This window comes from Enhydra lutris, unplaced genomic scaffold (assembly GCF_002288905.1).
Source record: "Enhydra lutris kenyoni isolate GAN:26980312 unplaced genomic scaffold, ASM228890v2 scaffoldscaffold3, whole genome shotgun sequence".
NCBI lineage: Eukaryota > Metazoa > Chordata > Mammalia > Carnivora > Mustelidae > Enhydra > Enhydra lutris.
The window spans coordinates 38,482,970-38,508,922 of record NW_019154087.1 but is presented as its reverse complement, the minus strand read 5'-3'; the positions used below and the strand labels follow the sequence as shown (position 1 = coordinate 38,508,922).

At 33.7% G+C, this 25,953-nt stretch overlaps 1 protein-coding gene across 4 annotated transcripts in view; it reads left to right on the top strand.

Annotated features, from left to right (window-relative positions):
- Positions 1-25,953, top strand: part of LOC111153705 (coiled-coil serine rich protein 1) — a 1,387,597-nt gene that overhangs the window by 216,591 nt on the left and 1,145,053 nt on the right. The window lies entirely within an intron of this gene.

Sequence of the window (25,953 nt, the reverse complement as noted above, 5' to 3'; positions counted from 1 at the left end):
GTGGCTTTTTAGAGCTTTGGGTCTCAGAGCCCAAAAAGTATGTTGATTGTCATTTTTTTCTGGAAAATTAACTATCAGTGGTAGGTTGTTTTCACATTGTATAACCAAAGCATCAAGAAGAGGGTAAAATGATCTTGAATTAAAAATAAAAGCATTCACATACTTCATACGCTTTTAGCTATCTACATTTCTCAGAGTAAATTTGAACATTATTCAAAATTTAATATGTTTTGTATGTCTTCTGTGGGAAATTTACTTAAAAAATCACATAGTTTGCATTTTACTTTCTAACATATTACACATTCCTTTAAGAAAGCCCATTTTAAACAATCCTTTTTAAAGGATAAAAGCTTTTCAGATTTTTTTCTTGTTTGAAAAACATTCAAAAGCTTTACCTTATGCACACAGCATTTTAATCATGGTTGCAAAGGATTCTGCAAATTTAAAGCCCCTGCTGTTTTTTTTATTGTTATTTTTATTATGTATTTCTCTTCCCTTTGAAGCATGTGAAATTGCAGGAGGTGGAATATTTAATTTTGACCATGAATTATTCAGATTTGTTTTTTAAAATTAACATTAGTTTAAATGGTTTAACATTTTCCTTTAGTGGTTCTTAGGTTTTCGAATGCATCTCATAAAGCTACATGTCTTATGGTACAAAGCTTGATGAATTAGCAGCTACAAGCTATTGCAGGAAATAAACCCAGAACTTGCCTATAAATAACTGTCTAATTTTAATCTGATTTTCTAGCATCATATAAGGTACATCTGCATATAGTTTTATAGGATATGTGATCATCTTGTCTGTATTTTGGGGAGATGGTAGGAGCAAATGAATTCAATTAATCTCCTTAAAGCATCCCTGCTCTAGGGACACCTGGGTGGCTCAGTTGGTTGGGCGGCTGCTTCCGGCTCAGGTCATGATCCCAGGGTCCTGGGATCGAGTCCCACATCGGGCTCCTTGCTCAGCAGGGAGCCTGCTTCTCCCTCTGCCTCTGCCTGCCACTCTGCCTGTGCTCACTCTTGCGCGCTCTCTCTCTCTCTCTGACAAATAAATAAATAAAATCTTTAAAAAAAAAAAATCCCTGCTCTAAGAAATCCTTTACTCTACCAGAAATTAATCCCTATATGATCTTTTTTAATCACAAAATTGTGAAGTATAGATAATATGCCCTTCAGTAATTAACCCTTTAAATTTTATATTTCTCCATTATCTTAATATCAATAATTGAATATGTAAATAACAGTTGTTTATAAATAATTGGTATGCCTTAACACAACACATGATGTTTTACATATTTTACTTACCATTAAGCAGTGAGATAATTTCATTATTCAAAATATGAATGGAGAGTTTATACATTTAAAAACAAATAATGAGTAGTAATTAACCAGAGAAGAAAATATAAAAGTTGTTCATGTAAAAGGAGCATAGCAGCAAAAATACTGTTGTCTTTATTTTCATTATTATGATTGAGAATAATTTGGAGTTACAAGAGGTCTTTTTTTAAAAGACATTTATTTCAGAGAGAGAAAGAGTGTGAGCGGGGTGGGGGTGTTGGGGGAGAGGAGCAGAGGGAGAGGGAGAAGCAGACTCCCCACTGAGCAGGGAACTTGAGGCAGGGTTTGACCCCAGGACCCAGGGATCTTGGCCTGAGGCAAAGGCAGACATTACCAACTGAGCTACCCAGGTACCCTACAAGGGGTCTTAAAGATCCTCTAGCTCAACCTGTTTTTGTTATGGATGAACAAGACGGAGTTCAGTTAATAGTACTACAGACTGAAACCAGTGTTAGGATCAGCGTTATATGACAAGTCAAATGATATTAAGAATTTTTTTTTTTGCTGGTAATAATTTGGTGAGAACCATGTGAAAAACCATTCTTAGATGATTACTTCTGTTAATTTACTGTAAACTAATGTGGATGACCTAGGAAAAAATGAACATGACTGGAATTAATTTAGAACACTAATGAATGAACTATTTGCCCTAAAGCATGTATCTAAAAAAACAAAACACAAAAATAAAGTGCAGAAATCAGTCTAAGAATGCTTTGACATACAAAGCCATACATATTGGTCTCTGAAAGCTGACATCTTGTACAACTATTAGTCAGTCATTCTTGAACTCTTTGAATATACCTGCCCTCTTTAATTGCCATTTGTTTTCTTGGGGTACAGAGGACTAGAGGACCTAGTTTCTGCCATCAGGGAGCTAAAAGTCTTCCTGAGAAAAAGGATGCTTAAATCTAAAATAAAAACTCAAAACCTGAGGCTTATATGACCACATAATTCTCTGTCCTAGTCAATGTAATTTGTTCAATAAAAATTTGAAAATGGTGTAACTTGCTTTGAATGGAGCAATAAGAAAAAGTTTAAAATTTGAGTAGCAATGAAATAGTGGATAATGGGAGAAGAAAGCTTTCTTGTGAGAAGGATGATATGAGTGGGGATACAGAAGGGAAATGTCTAAGTGATAATAGAGCATGTCGTGATATGTTTAATAGGTCATTAATAAAAAGCTATTTCAAGATTTTATTTTATGGCATTGTGAATATTCTGTTAATAGTTTCAGGATTAATTCTTCATATTTTAAAAAGATATCACAGTTTTTAAAAAAGATTTTATTTATTTACATGAGAGAGAGAATGAGAGAAAGCATGAGAGAGGAGAAGGTTGGAGGGAGAAGCAGACTCCCCACAGAGCTGGGAGCCCAATGCAGGACTCAATCCCAGGACTCCAGGACCATGACCTGAGCTGAAGGCAGTGGCTTAACCAACTGAGCCACCCAGGCACCCGATATTACAGTTTTTTTGAATTAAGAAGTGATATGATGAATCATGTTTAAAATGCATTAATCTGATAATAGTATGTGGAGCTCACTAAAGAAATGGAAGAATACTTCCTATCTGTATGAATTTGACTACCCTAAATACCTCATATGAGTGCAGTCATACAGTATTTGTCTTTTTGTGACTGGGTGATTTCACTTGGCATAATGTCTTCAAGGTTCTTTTATGTGTCAGAATTTCCTTATCTTTAAGACTGAATAATATTTCATTATATATATACACACACAAATGTGTGTGTGTGTGTGTGTGTGTGTGTGTGTGTATGTATACACCCCCCCCCCACAACTTTTTGTTTATCCATTCATCTGGGAGTGGACACTGAGTTGTTTCTAACTTTGGCTTTTGAGAATAGTGTTGTTGTGAACATAGTCTAGGGAGAGAGGGGTAAATGAGGAGTTGTTCAATGCAACAGGGTTTTGGTTTTGCAAGATGGAAAGGGTTTTGCAAATGGATGATGGTGATGACTGTGTAACAGTGTGAATGTACACTGCTGGACTAAACACTTAAAAATGGCTAAGATGGTAAATTTTATGCTCTGTGGATTTTGCCACAATTACAATTAAATCAAACATATAAATAAATTTGAAAAAGTCAACCAAAAAAGAAGTAAAAGAATAGAGCAAATACCAAACTATTACATTAGCTAAGACATGAGATAATAAGGACCCAATCTTTATTAAAATACACACTATTCATTCACCTATTTTTTTAATACATAATGTGTTGAAAATCTACTGATTTTTAAGTAGTATACCAGACCAAACAGTACTCACTGGTGTAGTGTGTATGTGTTATGGGTGGTGTATGGTGAACATTATCAGATAATGCTGTAAATTCTATGATAGAGTTATGTTTAGGCATAAAGACTCATAACTCACTGTCATTAGGAAGGATTTTCCAGAAATGGTGCTTGAAGGACAAAAAAAATCACCCCGGTTGACAGAAATATTGGAAGCAGCAGGATTGGTATGTACAAAATACAGTATTGGAGAGTAGTGCACATTGGGAAAACTACATGTGGTACAATGTGGTTGGAATAAAGTCCATAGTCAGTGAAATTGTAAGTCATGACGTTGGAAACAGGTGTATTCCTTAAGAAGTATAATCAGCCAAGATACTGCTCCACACAGTATTCTGTCAGAAATATAACTCTTATTTTTCTTTTTAATTAGGTCATTTATTTTGTGATTAATGGTTTTAAGAAATGTAATCAGGTCTGTATTGAAAAAAATGTGAAATAACAGTACAAATGAAGTGTGTTTTACTGAGAACATTCATTCTAGCACTTTAATGGAAGATAATTCTCCATGGGTCTGTAGTATTTTTCCATATCCTGTGAGCAAAGGTACTGTCTTTGTTACAGACTACATTTTCAAGAATATTTGTATAGAGAATGGCCTTAGGAGAGACAGTGTCTCCCTTTGGAACTAAGGGAAGGTGTGGTTACTACCCATTGTGAAATATTTGAGTTTTTAAGTTTTACGCTTCTCTCCTATAATGCAACCCACTGCATGTACAGATGTCACCTGTCTCCCTTTGCATTTCCCTGTGGGAATTTAGGCTCAGAAATGGCATTAGAAAATGCTCATACTCTACACTTGGCTATAGCTGTGAGTGATAAAGTCCTTTGTTTCTTACCCAGGAGTCTTATGGCTTCTTTCAGCATCCATGAAACTGTGCCTGGGAATTTGTCAGCTTCTAAGTAAGGTAAAGTCTTAGACTCTTCATAGTTTTTGACAGTTTTGGTGATGAGGCTAAGATGCTGACAGATATTTTATTTCTGAAAAAGGACGGATATGGGTTGATTAACAGGATTTGAGGAAAGTCTACAGGAATTGGTAGCAAACCTGTTGACCAGAGTATATGGTCAACCAGGAAATAAGTGGTTCTTGACTTCATTGCCTTTTAAAAGAAGGTATTGAAATGGTGGTCGCAGATAGAATACTAGGAAGTAGATGTAAAGAGATCTTCTTGACAGTGCGGGATTGGTTGCAGGCCTTCCTCTTTACAGGGAGAGAAGGAGGATTTCCTAGCCATTCTGGTTGTCAGGCTAAAACAACTAGAACCAGGATTTTTGCTGGATGGACAGGATTCCACCCCCTTTGAGAAAACAGTTACAGAATCTTGCGCACACACACACACACTGAAGGTGAAGGTAGGAGAATTTGTGACTGCTATAGACAGACTAGGAAAATCATAACAACACTGGCTAGTTTACTTCAGAAATGAGGGCCCTGGGAATATAATACTTATTACAGAATAATGACAACACTTGGTTGTTTTATGGCCCAATCCCTCTTGCAGTCTACGAACCTTAAATATATGCAGACGTGACAGTAGAAGCTCTCAGAGTAATTTTTTTAGTGGGTTCTAGAGGCTATAAGGAGCTTTGACTTGGTGAAATTTCTGAGATAGACTCCCATGGTAAACTATAGATGATGTATTGACTAGTATTCAGGCTCATACTGCCATGGATTGGATTTATAATGCTGATGAAGGTGACCCACTGGAGAAGGAGACACTAACCCCCAAAATTTTAGATAAATTCTTGCTCTCATTTCTGCTACCCAAGATAACTCCCCTAGCCCTTATGAGGAAACCAGGTGAGAACTTAAGAGATGTTATGGCAGTGGGGCAGTAAGTGATATGGATTAATGTGGACTCCGTAGAAAATTTGCTGCTGTTAAGAGCCAAGCCCAAGGCAACCGAAGAAAGTGCCATGTTGGAGGCATTGTCAATTTGTGCTCCCCATTTGGGAAAGAGTAAAAATTGTTAAAAACCCTTATGTTCCCTAGAGCACCATATATGGCCCTGATACTATATTATTGGTATAGAAGCCAGGAATTAACTTGCCTCCCTTTTTGAAACACATGCATTATTGGGGTGGTCATAATTGACCTTCAAGTATTTAAGGAAATACTACCAATAGATCATATAGCTATCAGATTCTGTAGAGATCTCTCCAAAACTAGGTTGTCTGTGGTACTGGTGGGTTTTCACAGAGGAATAAGTGGCTCATTATTAATGTGCATTCAGTGTGTAGTTATCCCGACAATGGGAATCACCAGTTCAAAAAAAAATGGTACATTATTTCTCCCTGCCTTTAGTTGCAGTGATCAACAATATGACTTTGGCCCTTGAAGGCATTCACATTCAGGTTAGCCTCAACTTGCTGACCAGGGTCATCATGGGTAATAGATTTGCTCTAGACTTTCTCCTTGTCTGCCAAGGCTGAGTCTGTGCAATGTTTAATACTTCTTGCTTTACCTGGGTTAATGTCTTGGATCGAGTGGAAAGGTCAATACAGAAAGCCACTTGTTTTTGTAAAGTCAGTCCCTTAATGACTTACAGGATTTGTTCAGCCATCTGGATCTGGGACCCAGGGGAAGACTTGGTTGAGTTCAAGTCAGCGTTATGTTGTTGTCCAGAGTCTTGTTGTTAGCCTAGTTAAATGCTCTATAGGATGAATTGGATGGATTGGATTCCAGCCTTTGCCACTCAGATTAATTAGAGCAGCCAAAAGGGTGTTAACATGATGGGGAAATTCTTCAAAAGTTAAGATGCTCTAGAAAAGAGTTGGGTATTGTTAAACAAAAAAACCCCACTTTATTCTCTGTGTATCTCTCATACTTTGGTACCTCCTATAAGCAGAAGCACTCACTGCCTTTATGCCAGAATATTTTTCAAGAATGTTTAATTGTGGACAGACTTGGAAGATACAGTGCCTTATTCTAAAACAAATGCCAGGTAAACTTAGGCCCATTATGAAAGATTTGCATATTACTGGCACCCCGCCAACCAGTTTCATCTTCTGTAATATAGCCAAGTTCATGTACACATATCCCATGGATCTCTTTGTGTTGACTTGTGGGAATTGGTACTTAGGAAGTTGTCACACACATACAAAATGCTGATCCTAGCTATTGTTATTGGTGTGGGTAATAAAGTTCTTTGTGCCTGACTCAAAGTCTGTGTCGTCTTTTAGCAAACATAAAATTGTGGTAGGCTAAAGGATAGCTTGCAGATGGGGTAAAAAGACACTCATACACACTTCTTCATAGACATGTTATATTTGAAGTGATAAAATAATATTAATGTGTTGTTGAAGCTAATTTTCAGAGAGTGGATTATATTCCACCAACATTTATGACTAGGTAGTAAAATCTCACTTGTACTGAAATTTAGTTCCATAAAATGCTTTTGCTATCCAAAATCTGAATATGTGCCAAACTATCAGTTAATACTATACAGCACTGGTATAAGTAGGTGAAAGTGCTAGATAAATTATATGTAATCTGGGTGGCAGAATCCTGAATCATTCTAATAACAAATGGATTGTATCAACAACATATAAATAGAAAAGAGCCATGGTCTCCAAGGAAAATACCAGTAACACATTGAAAGCTGTCAATTTGTTGGAAAAAATAACATCTGAGAGATGAGATTAAACCAAATAATTAGAAAATACATAAGAAATAAGTATTTGCTAGAAATTTAATGCTTGGACTTAGCTTAAACATTTTGTGAATATCCTGTTCTACTTAGGTGTAGGAAACCCAGTGGAACTCAGTGTAACATTTCCTTAGAGATGATAGTAACTGAGATGAGTGTTTTTACTGATCAGGTAAATATGATTTGAAATAAACAATAATTAGGTAAGTTAACTGTGGATGGAGAATTTCCAAAGAAAACATTTGTAATTTTTTAAAACTCTAAATTTTTCAAATAGGGTAAATAATAGAAATAACATCATTTTCTTTTTTCTGTCACACTTTTTTGCTTCATCTCTAAATTCTCCCTGCCATTTAGCTCTTACTTCTTCCCTATCAATAAATTATATTATTACATTATATATAATATATACATATACTGTAATTATGTTATTCCTTCATTAATTCATTTGGCAGGTATTTAATAAACGTCTATCATTCATTGAGCAACACTGTTCAGGTATTTATGATGTTACTTAGAATTTAATAATTTCATGTTTCTAGAAAATCCTAGGTCTGAGCTGAACTGACCTCTTCCTAACAATAGACAGTGTTTGTGAATGGGCCAGTTAATTTTAGGTCTGGCAGAACTAAAACATACACTTGATTTGGTAGCTAGAATTAATAAGTAATATTTGCAAAACATTGTACCATATTCTTTTAGAACTTTATCCTAACAACCAGTGTGAGCTACTTAAGCAGGACTGATTGTTTTCATTTTACAAAGAAACTAAGTCTTTAAGAGGAAGTCATCTAAAGCTAGGCTGCACAGTCAGAATTAGTTTCATTTACAAAAATGTGTGTCCTCTCACGATACTTGATGTACTTTTGGCAGATGACAGAGTGGGTTAAAATAATTGTAATTGCAATATGGGATTGTTCCTTATATATCAAATTGCTTTTGAAAATAAAAGTTAAGACTGGGTCTGGGTAAAACATCATTGAGGACATGAGCTCATTTAATTCTCACCTCTTCCATATACTGAATATGCTTAAGATAATGTACCTTGATTCTACAGCTTAGAATTGCAAGGCAGATTAATATTTTAGTATGGTAAATTTGGACTTGCTTTCAGACATAGTTGTCTAAGTTATCTTAGTTATTGTTATTACCAAAATAGCACATCATAAATTTGCAGAACACATTTGATTGTAATGCAATTAAGACATAAATTCTTGTGCAATGAATTTATATTCTTAAAGTCTCTCTACATGTAAGAGTAATATATAATTTAAATATATAGTAACTCATTTCTTGCCACATATCGTAGTGTTTATGGACATCATTTAAAATGTGCAAATTAAAAAAAGTTGAATCCATAAGACTTGAAACACATTATAAAATTCCCTTAGGGAACTTGTACACAAAATATATATCCAATATGAGACTTGGTGATGCCAATGATAAATAGAGACCTGCTAAAAGATAGGAACACAGGACTATTTAAAGTCTATGGTAGAGGACAATTAGGAAATCACAGGGTTAAATGGATTTAAAGGATAGGGAGCATATGAAGTAAGAGTAAACACAGAATGAGAAATTATTAGTTAGGGTAGACTGGGCTAGGTGGTGCCAAAGAAAACTCTCAATTGCTTAAATACAATACAAATTTGATCCTTGCTTGCACAAAATCCACTGTGGGTCTGGCAACTCACCAGGGCAGCTTTCCTTCATGTTACGACTCAGAAGCTTTCTTCTTTTTGTATTGCCATCTTAACGTATGAATTTCTGGATTATCTGGGAAGGGAGAGAGAATGTTAAAGGTTTATATGAGATGGTTTTATGGTCAAAACCTAGTCACATGGCTCTAAGATCACTCCAAGGGACTCTAATATGTAGGTTAATGTCCATCTATAAGAAAAAGTTAAAAATCTGGAGTTATGAAACAAAAAAAGAATTTTTCCTCAATGTGAGATTACCATGTAAAGCACACTGAGGAATTTATCAAGTCTCTTGGGCATCAGGGACTGAACTGTTTTCCCACATGATTAGTGGTCATGAAGTAGATAAAATGCTTTGACTATTAGGGAAGAGGAAAATAGTGTATCAGAGGAGCCATTTGCTTGATATGATGAGGAGGACTGATGATAATAGAGTTAAGATGGTGTGATGGAAACCTTTGAAATAAAGAAATGGCAGTTTAACTTTCTATGGAAATTGGGGTATATATCACATGGTTAAGAATGAGAGAGATTCTCAGAATTATATTAAAGCACCAGTCGTTGTGATAAGCATTCTGAACGTCTCAGAAAGTCGTTTAAAAAAAAAAGAAATATTTCATGGGGTGAATGGATAATGAAGGTGAAGTGAGAAAATGATGAAAATGGATTCTTCTTATAAAAATACATGTAAATTAAATAAATCTTCTGGCACTAATTTTGATAAATTTTAAACAGTAATACTGCGTTACATATAATTATATTAAGTCAGTAGTGATCTTTATGTTCAAGACATTTGATATATTATTTATTATTTGTGTCTTCACCTAGAGTAATATTAATTTTTGAATGCTTGCTTTTTTATTATATGTAGAAAGATGACACCTTTAACCTCAATTGTAATTTTCTTGCCTCTCAGAGTTCCTTTATATTCTTTGATTTTCATAATTTTTCAAATTCATTATTCTACTGTTTTATTTTTATAATTGCTTTAGAAATGTGTTCTGGTATTTTCTGAAAATATTTCAACTAGTTCTAAGTTTTTTTTTTTAAGATTTTTTATTTATTTAAAAAAAAAGATTTTTTATTTATTTATTAGAGAGAGCGAGCGAGCAAAGGGAGAGGGAGAAACGAGCTCCCCGCTGAGCAGGGAGCCCGATGTGGGACTCCATCCCAGGACCCTGGGATCATGACCTGAACCAAAGGTTGACGCTTAGCTGACTAAGCCACCCAGGTGCCCTTCTTCTAAGTTTCTGTTACCTGGATCTAGCCATAAGAGAAGTTGTCATTGTCCCTATCTTTAAGGCTTTTAGTTGACAACCATTTTCAATCTCCATTTCCTAGGTGAGAAGTAGTTTTGTTTATGATGGCGTGACCTTCTTAGAGACACGTATTTATTAAAGAGCCAATTCATTCAAGAAGTGTGAGGTATTGTGCACTCTCTCCATGCTCTCCAAAAGTTTAAAGTCCAGTAGGCACAAGAAATAATTCAGGAACTGATTGTGATGCAGTAAAAAGTGATAAAATAGTAGTAAGCCTAAATAATGTGAAAACACAAAGGAAGATGATTAGCCCAGCCTGGACAGTTGGATGTTGGTGGCAGCCAGGACTGTTGGACAGTCCAGGGCCAAAGTCTTCAAAGAATGCAGCAGGAACAGAGGAACTAATAATGATAAAACAATACCTCCTGTGGTCAAGGATTATTACATGAGGGCACAGTAGCTGTAGCAGGAATGCAAATCTGGGAAACCAGTCTTATCCAGCCACAACTATACACCCATGTGATAATTAGTATTTGGGATAATTAGCACAGAAGGGAACAATCAGGTAGGATTTTTAACATTCTGAATTATTTTGGGTTATCATTTTAAGATACGAAATGTATTTTATTTCATTATTCTTCAAGATTTTCCTCAAATTTATGAAGCACATTTACAAAGTCTGAGTCTTTTAGAAACAATGGTGCATTTTAGAGGAAAATGATAAAAACAATAGCCTCATAAAAATAAAAATCCTGATTTCATCTTTATTTGCTTTATATATATGTGTATATTATATATAAATTGCAAATAATATGTAACTGTATCAAGTTTTTGTTTGCTTTTTAATACTTGCACACCAAGAAATATCATTGTGTACAGGGAATTAATACTGATTATTTTATTTCACAAATTTTATTTTAAATATAAAAATAAAATAAATAATAAAATAATTAATTTTTAAAAATTATTTTATTTCACAAATGTGATGATACTGTTTCTATGAAGCAAAAAAAGAAAGAAGAGGAAAATGTCCTTAATGCATTTTGGGGTGATGATCATAAAAATAAATCTTAGGGGGGCGCCTGGGTGGCTCAGTGGGTTAAGCCTCTGCCTTTGGCTCGGGTCATGGTCTCAGGGTCCTGGGATCGAGCCCCGCATGGGGCTCTCTGCTCAGCAGAGAGCCTGCTTCCCTTCCTCTCTCTCTCTGCCTGCCTCTCTGCCTACTTGTGATCTCTGTCAAATAACTAAATAAAATCTTTTAAAAAAAAAATCTTAGTCTGTAATTATAAGAATGAAAGAAAAATGAGTTTCCAGAGCTAAAAAAAGGTTTATAGTAATATTGCAAAACAACTATAATTACATTTTATAAATATTTGTTTAACTGCTGTTTCTCCAAACCTACATTTTTTCTTTAATATTCACTATTTATATATCCTTAGTCATTATACTATAAATTCCGTTGATTTATACATTAATAAGTTGAATTGATTGGTTTGCATTGATGGGTTTTAGGTATTGAACTAGATTTCTGTTAATTAGGCAGTTCTTCATTAGATTTCTTAATAGTAGTTGTATGTAGTAAAAACTGATGTCAATAGTTGGACAGGATAAAATATTCCAATTTTGTCTTTAACTTTACAAGTGATTTAGATAAAATAAAAATATTTATCTAAATTTTATATTGATCTAAGGAGAGGGGTAAATTCATTTGAAAATCTTATAAACTAAGTTAGCAAACATGTCAGACTAAAGAAATGAATCAATTCTATTTTGGTGTGACTCTCATCTAGGACAGTTTTCTCAGATTTGCATCCTAATGATATTTTCTTGTCTTCATTTTATATGCAACTAATATTGACATGTATATGATATTTATGAATATGTTTATGAGTACACATATTTTTATTATAGAGTATATGTCAATATTGTGTGTTTTAAACTAATCCTTCCAAGAGGAAATAGGACTATCTACCTTTATAGATCATTATAGATATTTAAGAACTGAAGACATTGCTTTGATGATAAAGCACTCTAAACTAGTTATGACCATACACTAATGTTGGTGAAATGTTTGTTTGTCTTTCTCTTGGATGATGTAACACTATTTTTATTTTAGTCCTTGAAATACAATCCTTTTCCTTTATATAAAGCAATATAAATTCAGTCTTTCAAATAAATAGGAAGTTCTAATTTTGTGAGGGAAAAAAAGATACTCTGCAATTGCTTCTGGTATGCTACTTCTGCTTGTGTTTCTTTGTACTTTAATACAAAGTATATTAATATGAAAATACTTCAGTAAATGGGATTATTTTGCTTTCCAACTAGTTCCAATATGATACTTTTTACAAATGAAATACAAAGATTATATAGCTATGGATTTCTCATCAAGTCAAATAATTCTCTAATTTATATCTTACACTGTTCTAGTCAACAAACTCAAAATTCAGGACTGTGTGTTATTTGTCTAGAACCTGACATATAGAAGGTTCTGAATAAATATTAATTGATTAAATTAAATTATTAATGTATGTACTAAGTGCTGTAGGAGCTATAAAGGGAGAACAGTACACCATCTTTACTTTCAAAATGATATAAGTAATAATATTGTAAGCTATATTGAAAAAATTAATGTTAGTAATTTTTTAAATTTTTATTTAAATTCCAGTTAGATAACATACAGTGTAATATTAGTTTCAGGTGTATAAAATAGTTATTCAGCACTTCTGTACAACACCTGGTGTTTTCCACAAGTACACTCCTTAATCCCCATCCTAATATTAGTTATTTTTTTAGCTAACAGAAATTAATGAAGATGAGGGAATCTTTATAAAGGGAATGGAACGTTGATCCGACCTTGGTGGAAATGTAAACAAAAAGGGCATTTGGTTCAATTCGTAACTGTGAAAAAGAAAGAAAATGTCAAGCAAAATTTGAAAGGTCAGAGTTTTTTTTTTTTTTAACATGTTCAAACAGCATAGTGAAGGATTATTTGTATGGGAAAGGAATTACAGATAGAGAAGGTAGATTATCAGGGATGATTTGTTCTGATTTTAAGGGAAAGTGAATTGCGGCCCAAAGAGATTAGCTAAACTGTTTGAGAGTCCATAGAAGTTAGAAAAAAATGGGAGCATAATTTTTTGGGAAGTTTCAAGGAAAACAGTCTAGACCTCTTTTTGCTCACTTACGTCCAAACATCTAGTGTGTCCAGACATCTAGTAAAATGCTAGTAGCCTTAAACAAACAGTTAGTTCTTGATATTTGAGAGGAATTCCTTTAAGCTACCAAGACACCACACACACACACACACACACACACACACACACACACACTCTCTCTCTCTCTCTCTCTCTCTCTCTCTCTCTTTCTCTGAGTTACTCACATCACTCGAAGAGAAGCGTAGTGGAGAAACTTATTCTTCAGGAAAGCATGTTTAAATCTTGGTTCTGCAACCTAAGTGTCATGGTCTCAGGCAAATCATTTAATTCCTCTAATGCTCAGGCTTTTCATCTGTAAAACAATGCATGCCTTTTTGCCTGTTAAGACCCATTAGAAAATATTTTCTCACAATGAATTCTTGGCAGAATAGTCAGGATGATTTTCCTAAAATGTATATTTAAGCGTGTCACTCTCCAATGATGTCTAAATTCCTTCCTTGCCTGAAAGGTATTAACAAATGACCCAGAATGCCTTGCTTCCTAATCTGTTGTGTTCCCTGCTCCCCCCACCCCTCTTCTGAGCTCAAACCATTCAAGCCTTCTCTGCCTCGCATACCAGGTCACACCCACTTTAGATGACTTATATATATTGTTTCTTCTGTTGGGAATGCTTTTCCTTCTGAATTTTCATATGGCTGCCTATTATTCATGACTCAGCCCTAATGACACCTTTAGAAAGGCCTTCCCTGCCCACCTCATGTACAGTAGCTGTGAAAATTATATTAATCTTTTTAAAAAATAGCATTTTATCAGTAGCTGAAATTATCTTAATATTTGTATATTTATTATCTAGGTTAGGAAATTTTCTCTCTTATTGTTCAGGATTTAGTACATTTGGTAAGCCTTCAATAAATATTGTTGAATAAGGGAATAAATTAATTTTTATTACCAGAATTATGAGTCCAAAATGGAAAATTTGGGAGCAAGTAGAAGAAAATAACCGATAAGTCTTTAACTCACACAATATGTACAGTATTTCAGTATATATTATATTTGTGAGTTACTAGTTTATTTAATATTAAAATGTAAACATAGATTAAAAAAAAAAAAACCCTCACAATGATACTTTCCCACCTACAGATATGGCTCTAGAATCTAAGAAAAAATTATATGACATATTTCCTTTTCGTCTTTAAGATTAACAGTTTAAGACTAAATTAGATCACTAGCCATGTTCTATGGAAACATCGCATATGTGCAGTGAAGAATTGAGCCTTGCCCAAAAAGAAGTCTGGCCTTTGCCCTCAGCTTGCAAGAGGTACCTGTATCATACCTCATAGCATTGTCTTCTGTTTAGAGTGGGGAGCTGGCCGCATTGGATCTTAAATGGGTATGGATATACCTGGCAATTTTAGGGTGAAGCTGGCTATGCTAGAAAGACTTATCATATGATTTAAGGTAGAAACTTGATGTCATTAGATAATCAGATAATCTGGAGGATAGTTCAACCATGTACTCAATCAGTTAATCACCTATGTAGTGAAGTCCCATTAGAAATTATGGACACCGAAGCTCATGTGAGCTTCCCTTGTTGTCAGTACTCCCTGTGTATTGTCACATGTCAACACTAGGAGAGTAATGCTTCATGTGCACAAGGGAAGCTTTGCATTTGGAACCCTTCCAGACTCTATGCACCTCTTCCTTTGACTGAATTTTGAACTGTACTCTTTCCCTATAATAAATCCTAACTGTGAAGATAGCTTTCAGTGAATTCTGTGAGTCTTTCCAGTGAATTATTGTACTCAAGGGTGTTTGGGAAACATTACAAACTTTCTGTTGTTATCAGAAGTAAGACCAGTTTTGGGGACTGTGCCCACAGACTTTGCAGTTTGACTAACTCTGCATAGTTTACAGACGTGGGAAAGAACCTCATAATTGTCTTGTAAATTTTAATACTTTAGATTTGTATGGAATTACAGAGAATAACTGCTCTAATAATTCATTTCATGGGAAAGGCATCAGGGAGGTTTTGATTTGCTTCAGATCGCAGAGCTGTTTTGGTGGCCGGGTCAGTGTTGGAAATCAGGTTTATGGAACCAGTCTTTTGCATCTCCCACTGTCCTGTGTTACTTAACACAAGTTTGACACAGTAAGTATCACTGGATATATTTGATTCCTATTTATAAATACAATTATGATTATTATGAATCAGTAAAATATTTGCCAACTTCATAGTTTCTTATATAGATATATAAAGATAAACCTAGAATAAAACCTAAAGCTTAATTACAGAAAAAACTATGCCAAAAATTACCCATTTTTCACTAGAACAGCTGTCTTCATTTTGTTCTATGGCGAGTGGTTTAACAAGCCTACATGTTGGGTTTTCTTTGACAGATTCTAATTCCGCATATGGCATAATAGAGTGGTGGGAATCTCATACAATTTTCAGAACTATGTGCACTAGTAATGGTGAAAAATAAGCATTTCCCGTAAAGCTAAAATGACAGCTTAAACACACACACACACACACACACACACACACACACACACACTCCTCCCTTAGAAATTCTAAGACTACTAAACTAGTGTAGGCCTAGTAATTCAGAGTCCTTAAACATTCCTCTGTATTATACATGAATACTTTTTCTGGATAATGTATTTTCCTTAAAACATCTAATAGTTTAAAAACATGGTGTCCTAAAAAGGACACAGTTATTTTTCATCAAAATAGTTTGGCAATAATACTTTATATTAATTGAAACATTAATACAATATGATAAGTAAGATATTATTAAGTAAAGGAGTCATTATTTTGTGTTCACTGTAGTGATTCAACACTAAAGATTTTGAGAGTACAAGCACTCTCTGCTCAGAGGTAGCACAAAGAATGAGGCAGTCACAGACGTTTTTCTCTAGCAAGAAGTACAATGAGTAGTCCATATGATTTCCTAGGCAAATGCATTCTGCTTAGTGTGGGTGCAGTTGGTGGTCTTACGGTTCATGAGAACCAGTGCATATTGCACATAAAGGGAGAAAATTTAAAGAAAGGTTTTTAAACTTTCTTATCATTAAATTTTCCTATCAAGAAACATTTTTTAGCACTATTGTAAGTAGTGTAAAAAATGTCTGTGATTTTATAAAGTATAATATGTTATCTTATATATGCTCTTTTGGCATTTGAGTCAAGGGGATATACCAGTGCAATGAAAGAAATGCAAATGGCATTTTCAGAAACCAATGGATATGTTTGGTTGTTACAATTGGTAGGAAGCAATTTTGGAGAGGTAGATGGAGAGCATATTTTAGGATTTTTGAATGACAATAATTACTATTTATTCTGTAGAAACGTACTATTGATAGCTTTTTGTGTGTTAGGTAGTGAGGGAATATATACAAATTGATACTTTCATAAGAATAATCTTAGAGAAGTGTGTAGTGAAAATTGAAGAATTATTATGATTCTTGGCAAAAAGTTGGCAGGGACACCTAACTAGGAGATGATAGAGTACATGTCGTGACTTTGGAATTCTTACTAGTACACAAATAAGAATGAATCCTAGAAATAATAATCTCTCTCTATAATATGTATTTTAAAATATTAGAATTTCAAATACTCTAGTTGTTAGATCATTCTTTTTCACATTACCATGTTCATCTCTAGCCAGTTGCACATAGTGTAACTATAGTATTTTATTGAACAAATATTGCTTTCTTTGGAGGTAAGACTATTTGACAAAAATCATTTGTGTTGCTTTATTGACAGTGGCACAGAAATCAAGGAGATGTCAGGTTTAGAATCAAGGAGATGTCATCTGTGACATTTGGTTCTACTTCATCATGAAAATAGATTGGTACCATTTTTTCTTCTTATTTTATTTTATTTTATTTTAAAGATTTTATTTATTTATTTGACAGAGAGAGAGATCACAAGCAGGCAGGGAGGCAGGCAGAGAGAGGAGGAAGCAGGCTCTCCGCAGAGCAGAGAGCCCAATGCGGGGCTTGATCCCAGGACGCTGGGATCATGACCTGAGCCAAAGGCAGAGGCTTTAACCCACCGAGCTACCCAGGCGCCCCTTTTCTTCTTATTTTAAATGATGCTAAGAAAAAGTAAGCATTTTAAATTTAAAATTTTTAAGTTTTTCCATTGAGTATAGTTGGCACAGAATGTTACATTAGTTTCAGGTGTACAACATAGTGATTCAAATTCTCTATCCATTATGCTGCTCTCACCACAAGTATAGCCACTATCCATCACCATACAATGCTATTATTCATTGACTATATTTCCTATTCTGTACTTTTTATTTCTGTGACTTATTCTTTCCATAACTGGAAGCCTATATCTCCCACTGTCCTTCACCCATTTTAGCCATCCCCCTACCCTCTTCCCTCTGGCAACCATCAGCTTGTTCTTTACAAAAATATGCATTTTTAAATTAACAACAATTATTATATTTTAATTTTTATTTCTGAAGTTTGCTAGTTATGTAATATAGTCACACTTCCTAGTTTCCTATTTTTATTATTTAATAAAAAATTAACTTTTTGTGTAAACCTGGTGATTCACAGACCTGTACCCCTGAGGCTAATAATACATTATATGTTTATAAAAAAACTAAAAAATTAAAAATAAAAGATCCTAGCTAATAGGATCCAACAGTACAAAAAAATTAACTTTATTTCCTTGCATAGATTAAAATTAGAATGTTTAGAGTTTAATATTAAATTTTATGTGGATTCAGATATTTGTTTAAGATCCATAAAATTTGTGGTTGGTTGAATCCATATAAATGTTAGCTTTCCTAAAAAGTATTGAAATACAAAATATTATAGCATGATACTTGTTTTGTTATTATAGTACTTACAGAATTATTTACCTTTTATTAGAATAAAGGGACAAAATAGCAGCTCTGGGCATAGCTTTCAGAACCTCATTTTGCTAAATATTTCATATTTAAATACAAAGAGACACATAATTTTAAAATTTAAATTCAGTTAATTAACATATATGATGTATTATTAGTTTCAGAGCTAGAGCTTAGTGATTCATCAGTCTTATATAATACCCTGTGCTTGTCACATCACGTGCCTTCTTTTTTTTTTTTAATTTAAGTTTTATTTTTTTAAAAACATATAATATCTTTTTATCCCCAGGGGTACAGGTCTGTGAATCGCCAGGTTTACACACTTCACAGCACTCACCATAGCACATACCCTCCCCAATGTCCATAATCCCACCCCCCAACCCCCTCCCCCCATTAACCCTCAGTTTGTTTTGTGAGATTAAGAGTCACTTATGGTTTGTCTCCCTCCCAATCCCATCTTGTTTCATTTATTCTTCTCCTACACCCTTAACCCCCCATGTTGCATCTCCTCTCCCTCATATCAGGGAGATCATATGATAGTTGTCTTTCTCCGATTGACTTATTTCGCTAAGCATGATACCCTCTAGTTCCATCCACGTCGTCGCAAATGGCAAGATTTCAATGGAGAAAAACTGAAAGCTTTTCCGCTAAGGTCGGGAACACGGCAGGGATGTCCGTTATCACCACTGCTATTCAACATAGTACTAGAAGTCCTAGCTTCAGCAATCAGACAACAAAAGGAAATTAAAGGCATCCAAATCGGCAAAGAAGAAGTCAAACTATCACTCTTCGCAGATGATATGATACTATATGTGGAAAACCCAAAAGACTCCACTCCAAAACTGCTAGAACTTGTACAGGAATTCAGTAAAGTGTCAGGATATAAAATCAATGCCCAGAAATCAGTTGCATTTCTCTACACCAACAACAAGACAGAAGAAAGAGAAATTAAGGAGTCCATCCCATTTACAATTGCACCCAAAACTATAAGATACCTAGGAATAAATCTAACCAAAGAGACTAAGAATCTATACACAGAAAACTATAAAGTACTCATGAAAGAAATTGAGGAAGACACAAAGAAATGGAAAAATGTTCCATGCTCCTGGATTGGAAGAATAAATATTGTGAAAATGTCTGTGCTACCTAAAGCAATCTACACATTTAATGCAATTCCTATCAAAGTACCATCCATTTTTTTCAAAGAAATGGAACAAATAATCCTAAAATTTATATGGAACCAGAAAAGACCTCGAATAGTCACGTGCCTTCTTTAATGTCCATCACCCATTTATGCCATCCCCTCACCCCTTTCGCTCCAGCAACCCTCCTTTTGTTCCCCATGATTAAGAGTTTCTTATGGTTTATCTCCCTCTCTGGTTTCGTCTTGTTTTATTTTTCCCTCCCTTCCCTTGTAATCCTCTGTTTTATTTCTTAAATTCTACATATGAGTGAGATCATATGATAATTTTCTTTCTCTGATTGACTTATTTTGCTTACATAATGCCTTTAAGTTCCATCCAGATCATAGCAAATGGCAAGATTTCAATTTTCTGATGGCTGCATAATATCCCATTATATGTATGTATGTGTGTGTATATATATATGTCTATATATATACATATATATCTTCACATCTTTATCCATTCATCTGTTGATGGACAGCTTGGCTTTTTCCATAGTTTGGCTATTGTGGACGTTGCTGCTATAAACATGGGGGTGCAGGTGCCCCTTTAGATCCGTACATTTGTATCTTTGAGGTAAATACCAGGAGTGCAGTTGCTAGGTTGTAGGGTAGCTCTATTTTCAGCTTTTTGAGGAATCTCCAAACTGTTTTCCAGAGAGGCTGCACCAGCTTGTATTCCCAACAACAGGAGACACATGATCATTAAACTACAATATTCTCCTTTGCACATATTTATAACGATAATATATTATTTTAATGAATAACATAAGACCACCATTCATATTTGCAAAATGTATGTTTTTGGACTTGTGGGAAGTCTTATGAATAGGCAGTGATAGAATTAAGACATATTTCTGAAAATATTTATTAAAAATATATTTTGAGCTACATAAACCCATACAGTAAATCAGCACCTAGCAAAGAGCACAGTGTGTTCAGAAATATTTCGCAGCTGCCATGTTGAAAGGTGAAGGTTATTCTATCAGAATGATGGAGTATGCTTTCTTTACACAATCAGGAAATCAAAATCAAATAACTGTCCTCAGAGCAGTAGTTATAAAATATTGTTGTGTTAATTTCTCTTTCCAAAAAATAGAAGTGAAATCGTATCATTAAAAAAATACATCCATGTATTGGTGTGTTTTCCTTTTTTCTCCACTGCATATATAGGTGCTCAACTCATTGATAATTGTGTGTATCCAGCTTATTCTGATGCCTGCTTTTGATGATGTGTGTACCTTGCCACTTTTATACTTACCATTTTTTATAATTTGTGATTTATCTTTTTGGGGTAATACGAATTATTTTAAGATCTTGCCAGGTCTAATCATTTTTACCAAGTAGAGGCAAGTATAATTAATTGTAAGGCAAATCTCAGAATGTATTTTTAGGATCACACAGGAAAATTTGACTAAAGGTCTTCTATAATAGCTACATCATGCATTTTTGATAATAAAATAATATTTTCAAAAAATAATATTTTATTTTGGGTTATTCTTTGGAGACACCTATGATTAGAATATTGGAGAATGATCTGTATATCCTAGCAGCCCCTGATTATGTAGAGTGACTAAAAGAAGAATGCAGACCAGATTGACTACCTCTCATTAATTTGAGTAGTCATCTCTTCACTTTTCTTTTTTTCTTTTGGTTTTTTTTTGTCATCTCTTCACTTTTAGATCAAGTAATGATCATAGAATTCCTACTATGTCAATTAAATATTTCATAAACAACTATGTTAAGTCCAGATTAGAATGCCATATGTTGCCTTTTAGATAAGGTAAGCCTATGTGGATAATCCTTTGACTAAAATAGAGCAGTATAAATATGCAATTAATAACATCTTTATAATGCCACAATTAAAGGATGTTTTAATAATTTAATAATCTCCTTTGATGGAATTCTTTCTTTTTTAAACAATGCTTCCTTTTATGGTGACATGTCTCAGCTTCCTTTATTTTCAGCAGGATCATAATTACTATCTTCTTTGCAATAAACAAACAATGCTAAAGGATTATTTTAGAATGGGTCTTATGGAATGATTACATATTAATGGAGTGATCAGAATTTGTTTTTTCAACTTAGTAGCTTCAGAAATTCATTTTTATTATTTCAGCCAATAGCAACCAGGCTTTGGAGAATTGCTTTCCACTTATCAAATGCAGGCGATTGATTATTTTAAAAAATAATGTATTTGTAAAAAGTGGTGTTTCTTTACTAGAATACACTTATCTGTAAGGTCTGTGAAGGAAGAAAACATGCTCTATTAGGTTCATTGTTATATCCCTAGGGTTTAAAAGATTAATTTTTGAATTACTACATTAATAACTTTTTAGTTTACTTTTAATGGGTCTAAGTCATTTGGGAGATTACATGAGTAATCAGTGTTACTGATAGATTTTTAAATGTCTATTTAGAGAATACTTAGTAGTAATTGTACTTGATTTAATATCCAATTTATCAGTATTATGAATTTAGGAAATAATTAGCATTTCATTATAATTAACCAACTCTTTTCAAAATATCCATACAAATGTTACATATCCATAAATTAGAATATGGATTAAATTAAATTTTCCAGGGCCTTTAAACATTGATTCAAATTTTATGTAATCAAATTCTTCCTAAGTTATTATTAAAATACCAAATCTAACATGACAATTTATCTTAAATGCTTTAGTCACTTTTAAAGAAAAAGTATACAGTAATCCGAAAGACTATCATATGCTTACCTTAAAACTGGCTAATAATATGCTGATACTAGGAATTTACTTTCTTTTTATCTTTTTTCTTCTTATACTTTGCTGACATGGAGATTTTCATATTTCCCTAGGAATTCAAAGATATCTGAGACTATTTCAAAGCTTTCTGAGAGTTTCCTAAGATTTAATAACCATGCTAGAATTAAAAGAAAAGGAAAGTCCTCTTTATACTTGCACATTCTGGGTTTTTAATTAGAAAATTTTTTGTGTAGTCATTGGGATTTGCTATACATTCAGAGAAAATTGAAATTGAGGATACTGCCCATCAGGTTGGACTTTCTTTTTACAATTAAAATCTAATTGTTAAATGCTTTTATGCCTTTACTTATTTAAGTTCAAGCCTAGCTTTTAATTTTGTTCAATACTGATGTTTTCTTACAAAATGATTTGTTTTTTAAGTCCAAATTGTTTGTGTTACAAAACAGTTTCCCTGTTACTATGATATATAGGTCTGGTGTATGAACATTATTAAAAATTCATGCACTTTCATTATTACATCTTTATTATGTAGAGCTATCTACCTTTTTATCTTCTAGGAGATGAGAGACTATTTCTGCTTAGTTACCACTTCTAGAAATTCCACTAATTTATCAAATGTGTGAAACACATAGTTGTGCCCTGTTAGATACAGGGTGTGATCATTAGTGTTAATTAACTGCTGGACTCCTTTTCCATTTGGTTATTTTGTGCGACCCATCAGAGCTGATCAGTATTTTCTATTCCTGGTACAGAATTACTTTTGATGCTGCTACTTTGATGTTTACAGATTTCTCCTTACAAAAATGGAAACAAATACAAGTCATACTATATACATACATATACTTAGAAAAACAAAATACCCATATATTCACTATTATTGGAAAACAATAGAAATTAAAGAAATTTTACACTCTATGTGTTTTTTGGGGTGTATGAGCCCCTCTGTATTTTTTTGTTTCAAGTTTCTGTTTAAATTCCAGTTAACATATAGTAATATTAGTTTCAATAGTAGAATTTAGTGATACATCACTTATGTATGACACCCAGTATGAGCGCCTCTTATATCCTTTATGTCAACATTTCTATTTGAGTATTATGAACTCTTAGCCTTCAGCAGACTCAAGCTGTTTACTCTAGCCATAATTTTTCTTTTTCATGTTCATATGTCAGAGATTAGCCAGGGAGAAGCCATTCAGGTTTCCTTAGCTTTTCAAAACTGCCTCTGACTTTTTTTTTTTTTTTTTAAGATGAAACTTGTTTTCTGGCAACAAATGGATGACACAGAATCAGTGCTTGTTTGTTTGTTTGTTTTTTCTTTTTTTTTCCTCCTTTCCCCAAGGAGCCCTGGTTCTTTTTTGCTGGTGGATGGCAGCAAGTATCTGGATTGCCCATACATGCTGGCTGAGGCCAAAAGTAGTGTTACTGCTTTTGGTCTCTTTTAAGGAGAGATCTGGAAGAGATACACTATTTTTAGGTTTATGAGTTCGTATTGATTTTCTTCCATAACATATGTTGCTGCATCTTCTCTCTTTTTACTATGAGGTTTTACCAGATTCGAAGACTCCACTACACTGACAGGAAAGTGCTTTGTAAGTAAGATATCAAAACAATTAGAATTAGTAGATTTAGGAGCAATTCATTTAGATTGGTGGTTAATGGACCCAACCTAATCCAAATGTCAAGGGTCACCTGCAAAATGTAAGCTGTGCAGTACAGTAAGTTTTCCAAATTTAATTTGTTCTTTTCCTTGGTGTAATTTTCTTAAATTTAATTAATTTAAAATTAATGTAGGTATATTGGTGGCAGGGTTTTAAAAAATATTTTCTTCTTAAAAAATCTTTTTTTAATTTATTTTTTCAAGCTTTTGTTGGATGTATTAATGTAGAAATTCAAAGTGCAACCTTGAAAAGATCATGAATGTCTTTGGACCTCTAGAATTGTTAGAACCAGGAACCAGAAGATCTGCTACTTTGACATTTTATTTTTCAAGTAGACTTAGACTGGTCTTAACTGTATAATGAAATCCAAGGCCTCTGTGATGATGGCATTTTACATCTTGTAATATCTGTCACCAAAAAGAAACTTGTCTCATTTGTGCGGAAGGTTGTGATCAGCAAATTTGGTTAAGATGCGCATCTTGGATCATCTACCAAAGACAGGGGGTTTGGCTCATGCTTCTTCCAGTACAGTAGAGAGGTGGATTGGGCAGGGTGGTTTCAAATAGAAGAGGGAAATGCTGTGTTGAAAACCATAGAATCTTAAAATGAAAAAGATGTCCTTAGTGGGCATAACAAAAAAGGTGATAGTCATTTTCCAGGTACTCATTTATTTCCTTTCTTCTTGTTCCAACCTTTATTGCTTTCTAAATGTTGTTGACTATATTAGTTTGCTGGGTTGTCATACAAAATACCACATAGTGAGAGGTTTAAACAATAGAAATTTATTTTCTTGTAGTTCTAGAAGCTGGAAGTCCAAGATTACAGTGTAGGCAGGTTTGATTTCTCCTGAATCCTCTCTCCTTGGCTTGCAAATGGCTGCCTGCTTGCTGTGTCCTCACTTCATTGTCCCTCTGTTCCTGCTGTCAGTGTCCTAGTATCCTCTTCTTAAAAACAACAACAACAACAACAACAACAACAACAACAACAACAACAACACTAGTTATATTGGATTGGGATCCATCCATGCAACTTTATTTAAATATTATTTCTTCCTTAAAGGACTTCTCTCCAGACACATCACATTCTAAGGTACTGGGAGTTAGGACTTCAACATATGAATTTTGGATGAAAACAAGAATATAATACTGGTCAATGAAATTCTAAATATAAGATTAAAATTACTTAGACTAATTTGAAGCTGGATAAAGTATACATTTTTACTATAAAACATTTTTTTCTTTACCAAAATAGTCTTGACCCCCAGAGTAAGATTCTCTCATTTGGATAGTACTTAATAAACACCAATAATAGTGTCTTTAGCAAATCCCCCTTTTCTAAACTCTTTCTTTTCCATGTTCAACTTGAATTATGCTTCTTTTCTTGCTTTTTTTTGCATTTTTGAGGATGGCAGCTTATCTTTTGTTGCCTATATTTTATAACATCTTTTGATACTATATAAATATACATCTTATTCTCAGTAGGTTATTCCTGCCACAGTGTATCATAAAACTGCCAGTAAACAGTTGATTTTTTTAAATAAAATACTAGTTACCTTGTAATTAATACAGATACAATATAATACAATAAGATAATGACTACTATAGCTTTCATTGGTAGAGATAATCCTTAGATTTGGGGATATTTTCACCTTTGTGTTCTATTCACAGATACCACATGATTCTAAAGCTTAATAATGTTTAATTCCTTTTTTTCTTTAAAGTGAGAATAATTTATTTAAATGTCAGTGTCCTTACTCCTCCCCTGCCCTGTGCCCTTACTTTGAATCCCTAGAATTAAGGTGTTCAGTTTCCATTTGATAATATCACTGGGCCTTTTAAAATGAAAATTTAGTTCTTTAAACATAAATAATTATGGTAATGTTCACATAAATGGGAAAAGTGGTCTGAGATAAGTGTCATTTACTACATGTAGCAAAATGTACATTTGTACAAAAGTACAAAAGATGTACTTCTGTTATTTCAATGTAGTCTCTAAATGTTAAATTAGTGCTTTTTCTTAATATAGTCATCACCTATCTGTATACACAAATACACAAATTAGGTCCTTATTCTTCCCTCAAGA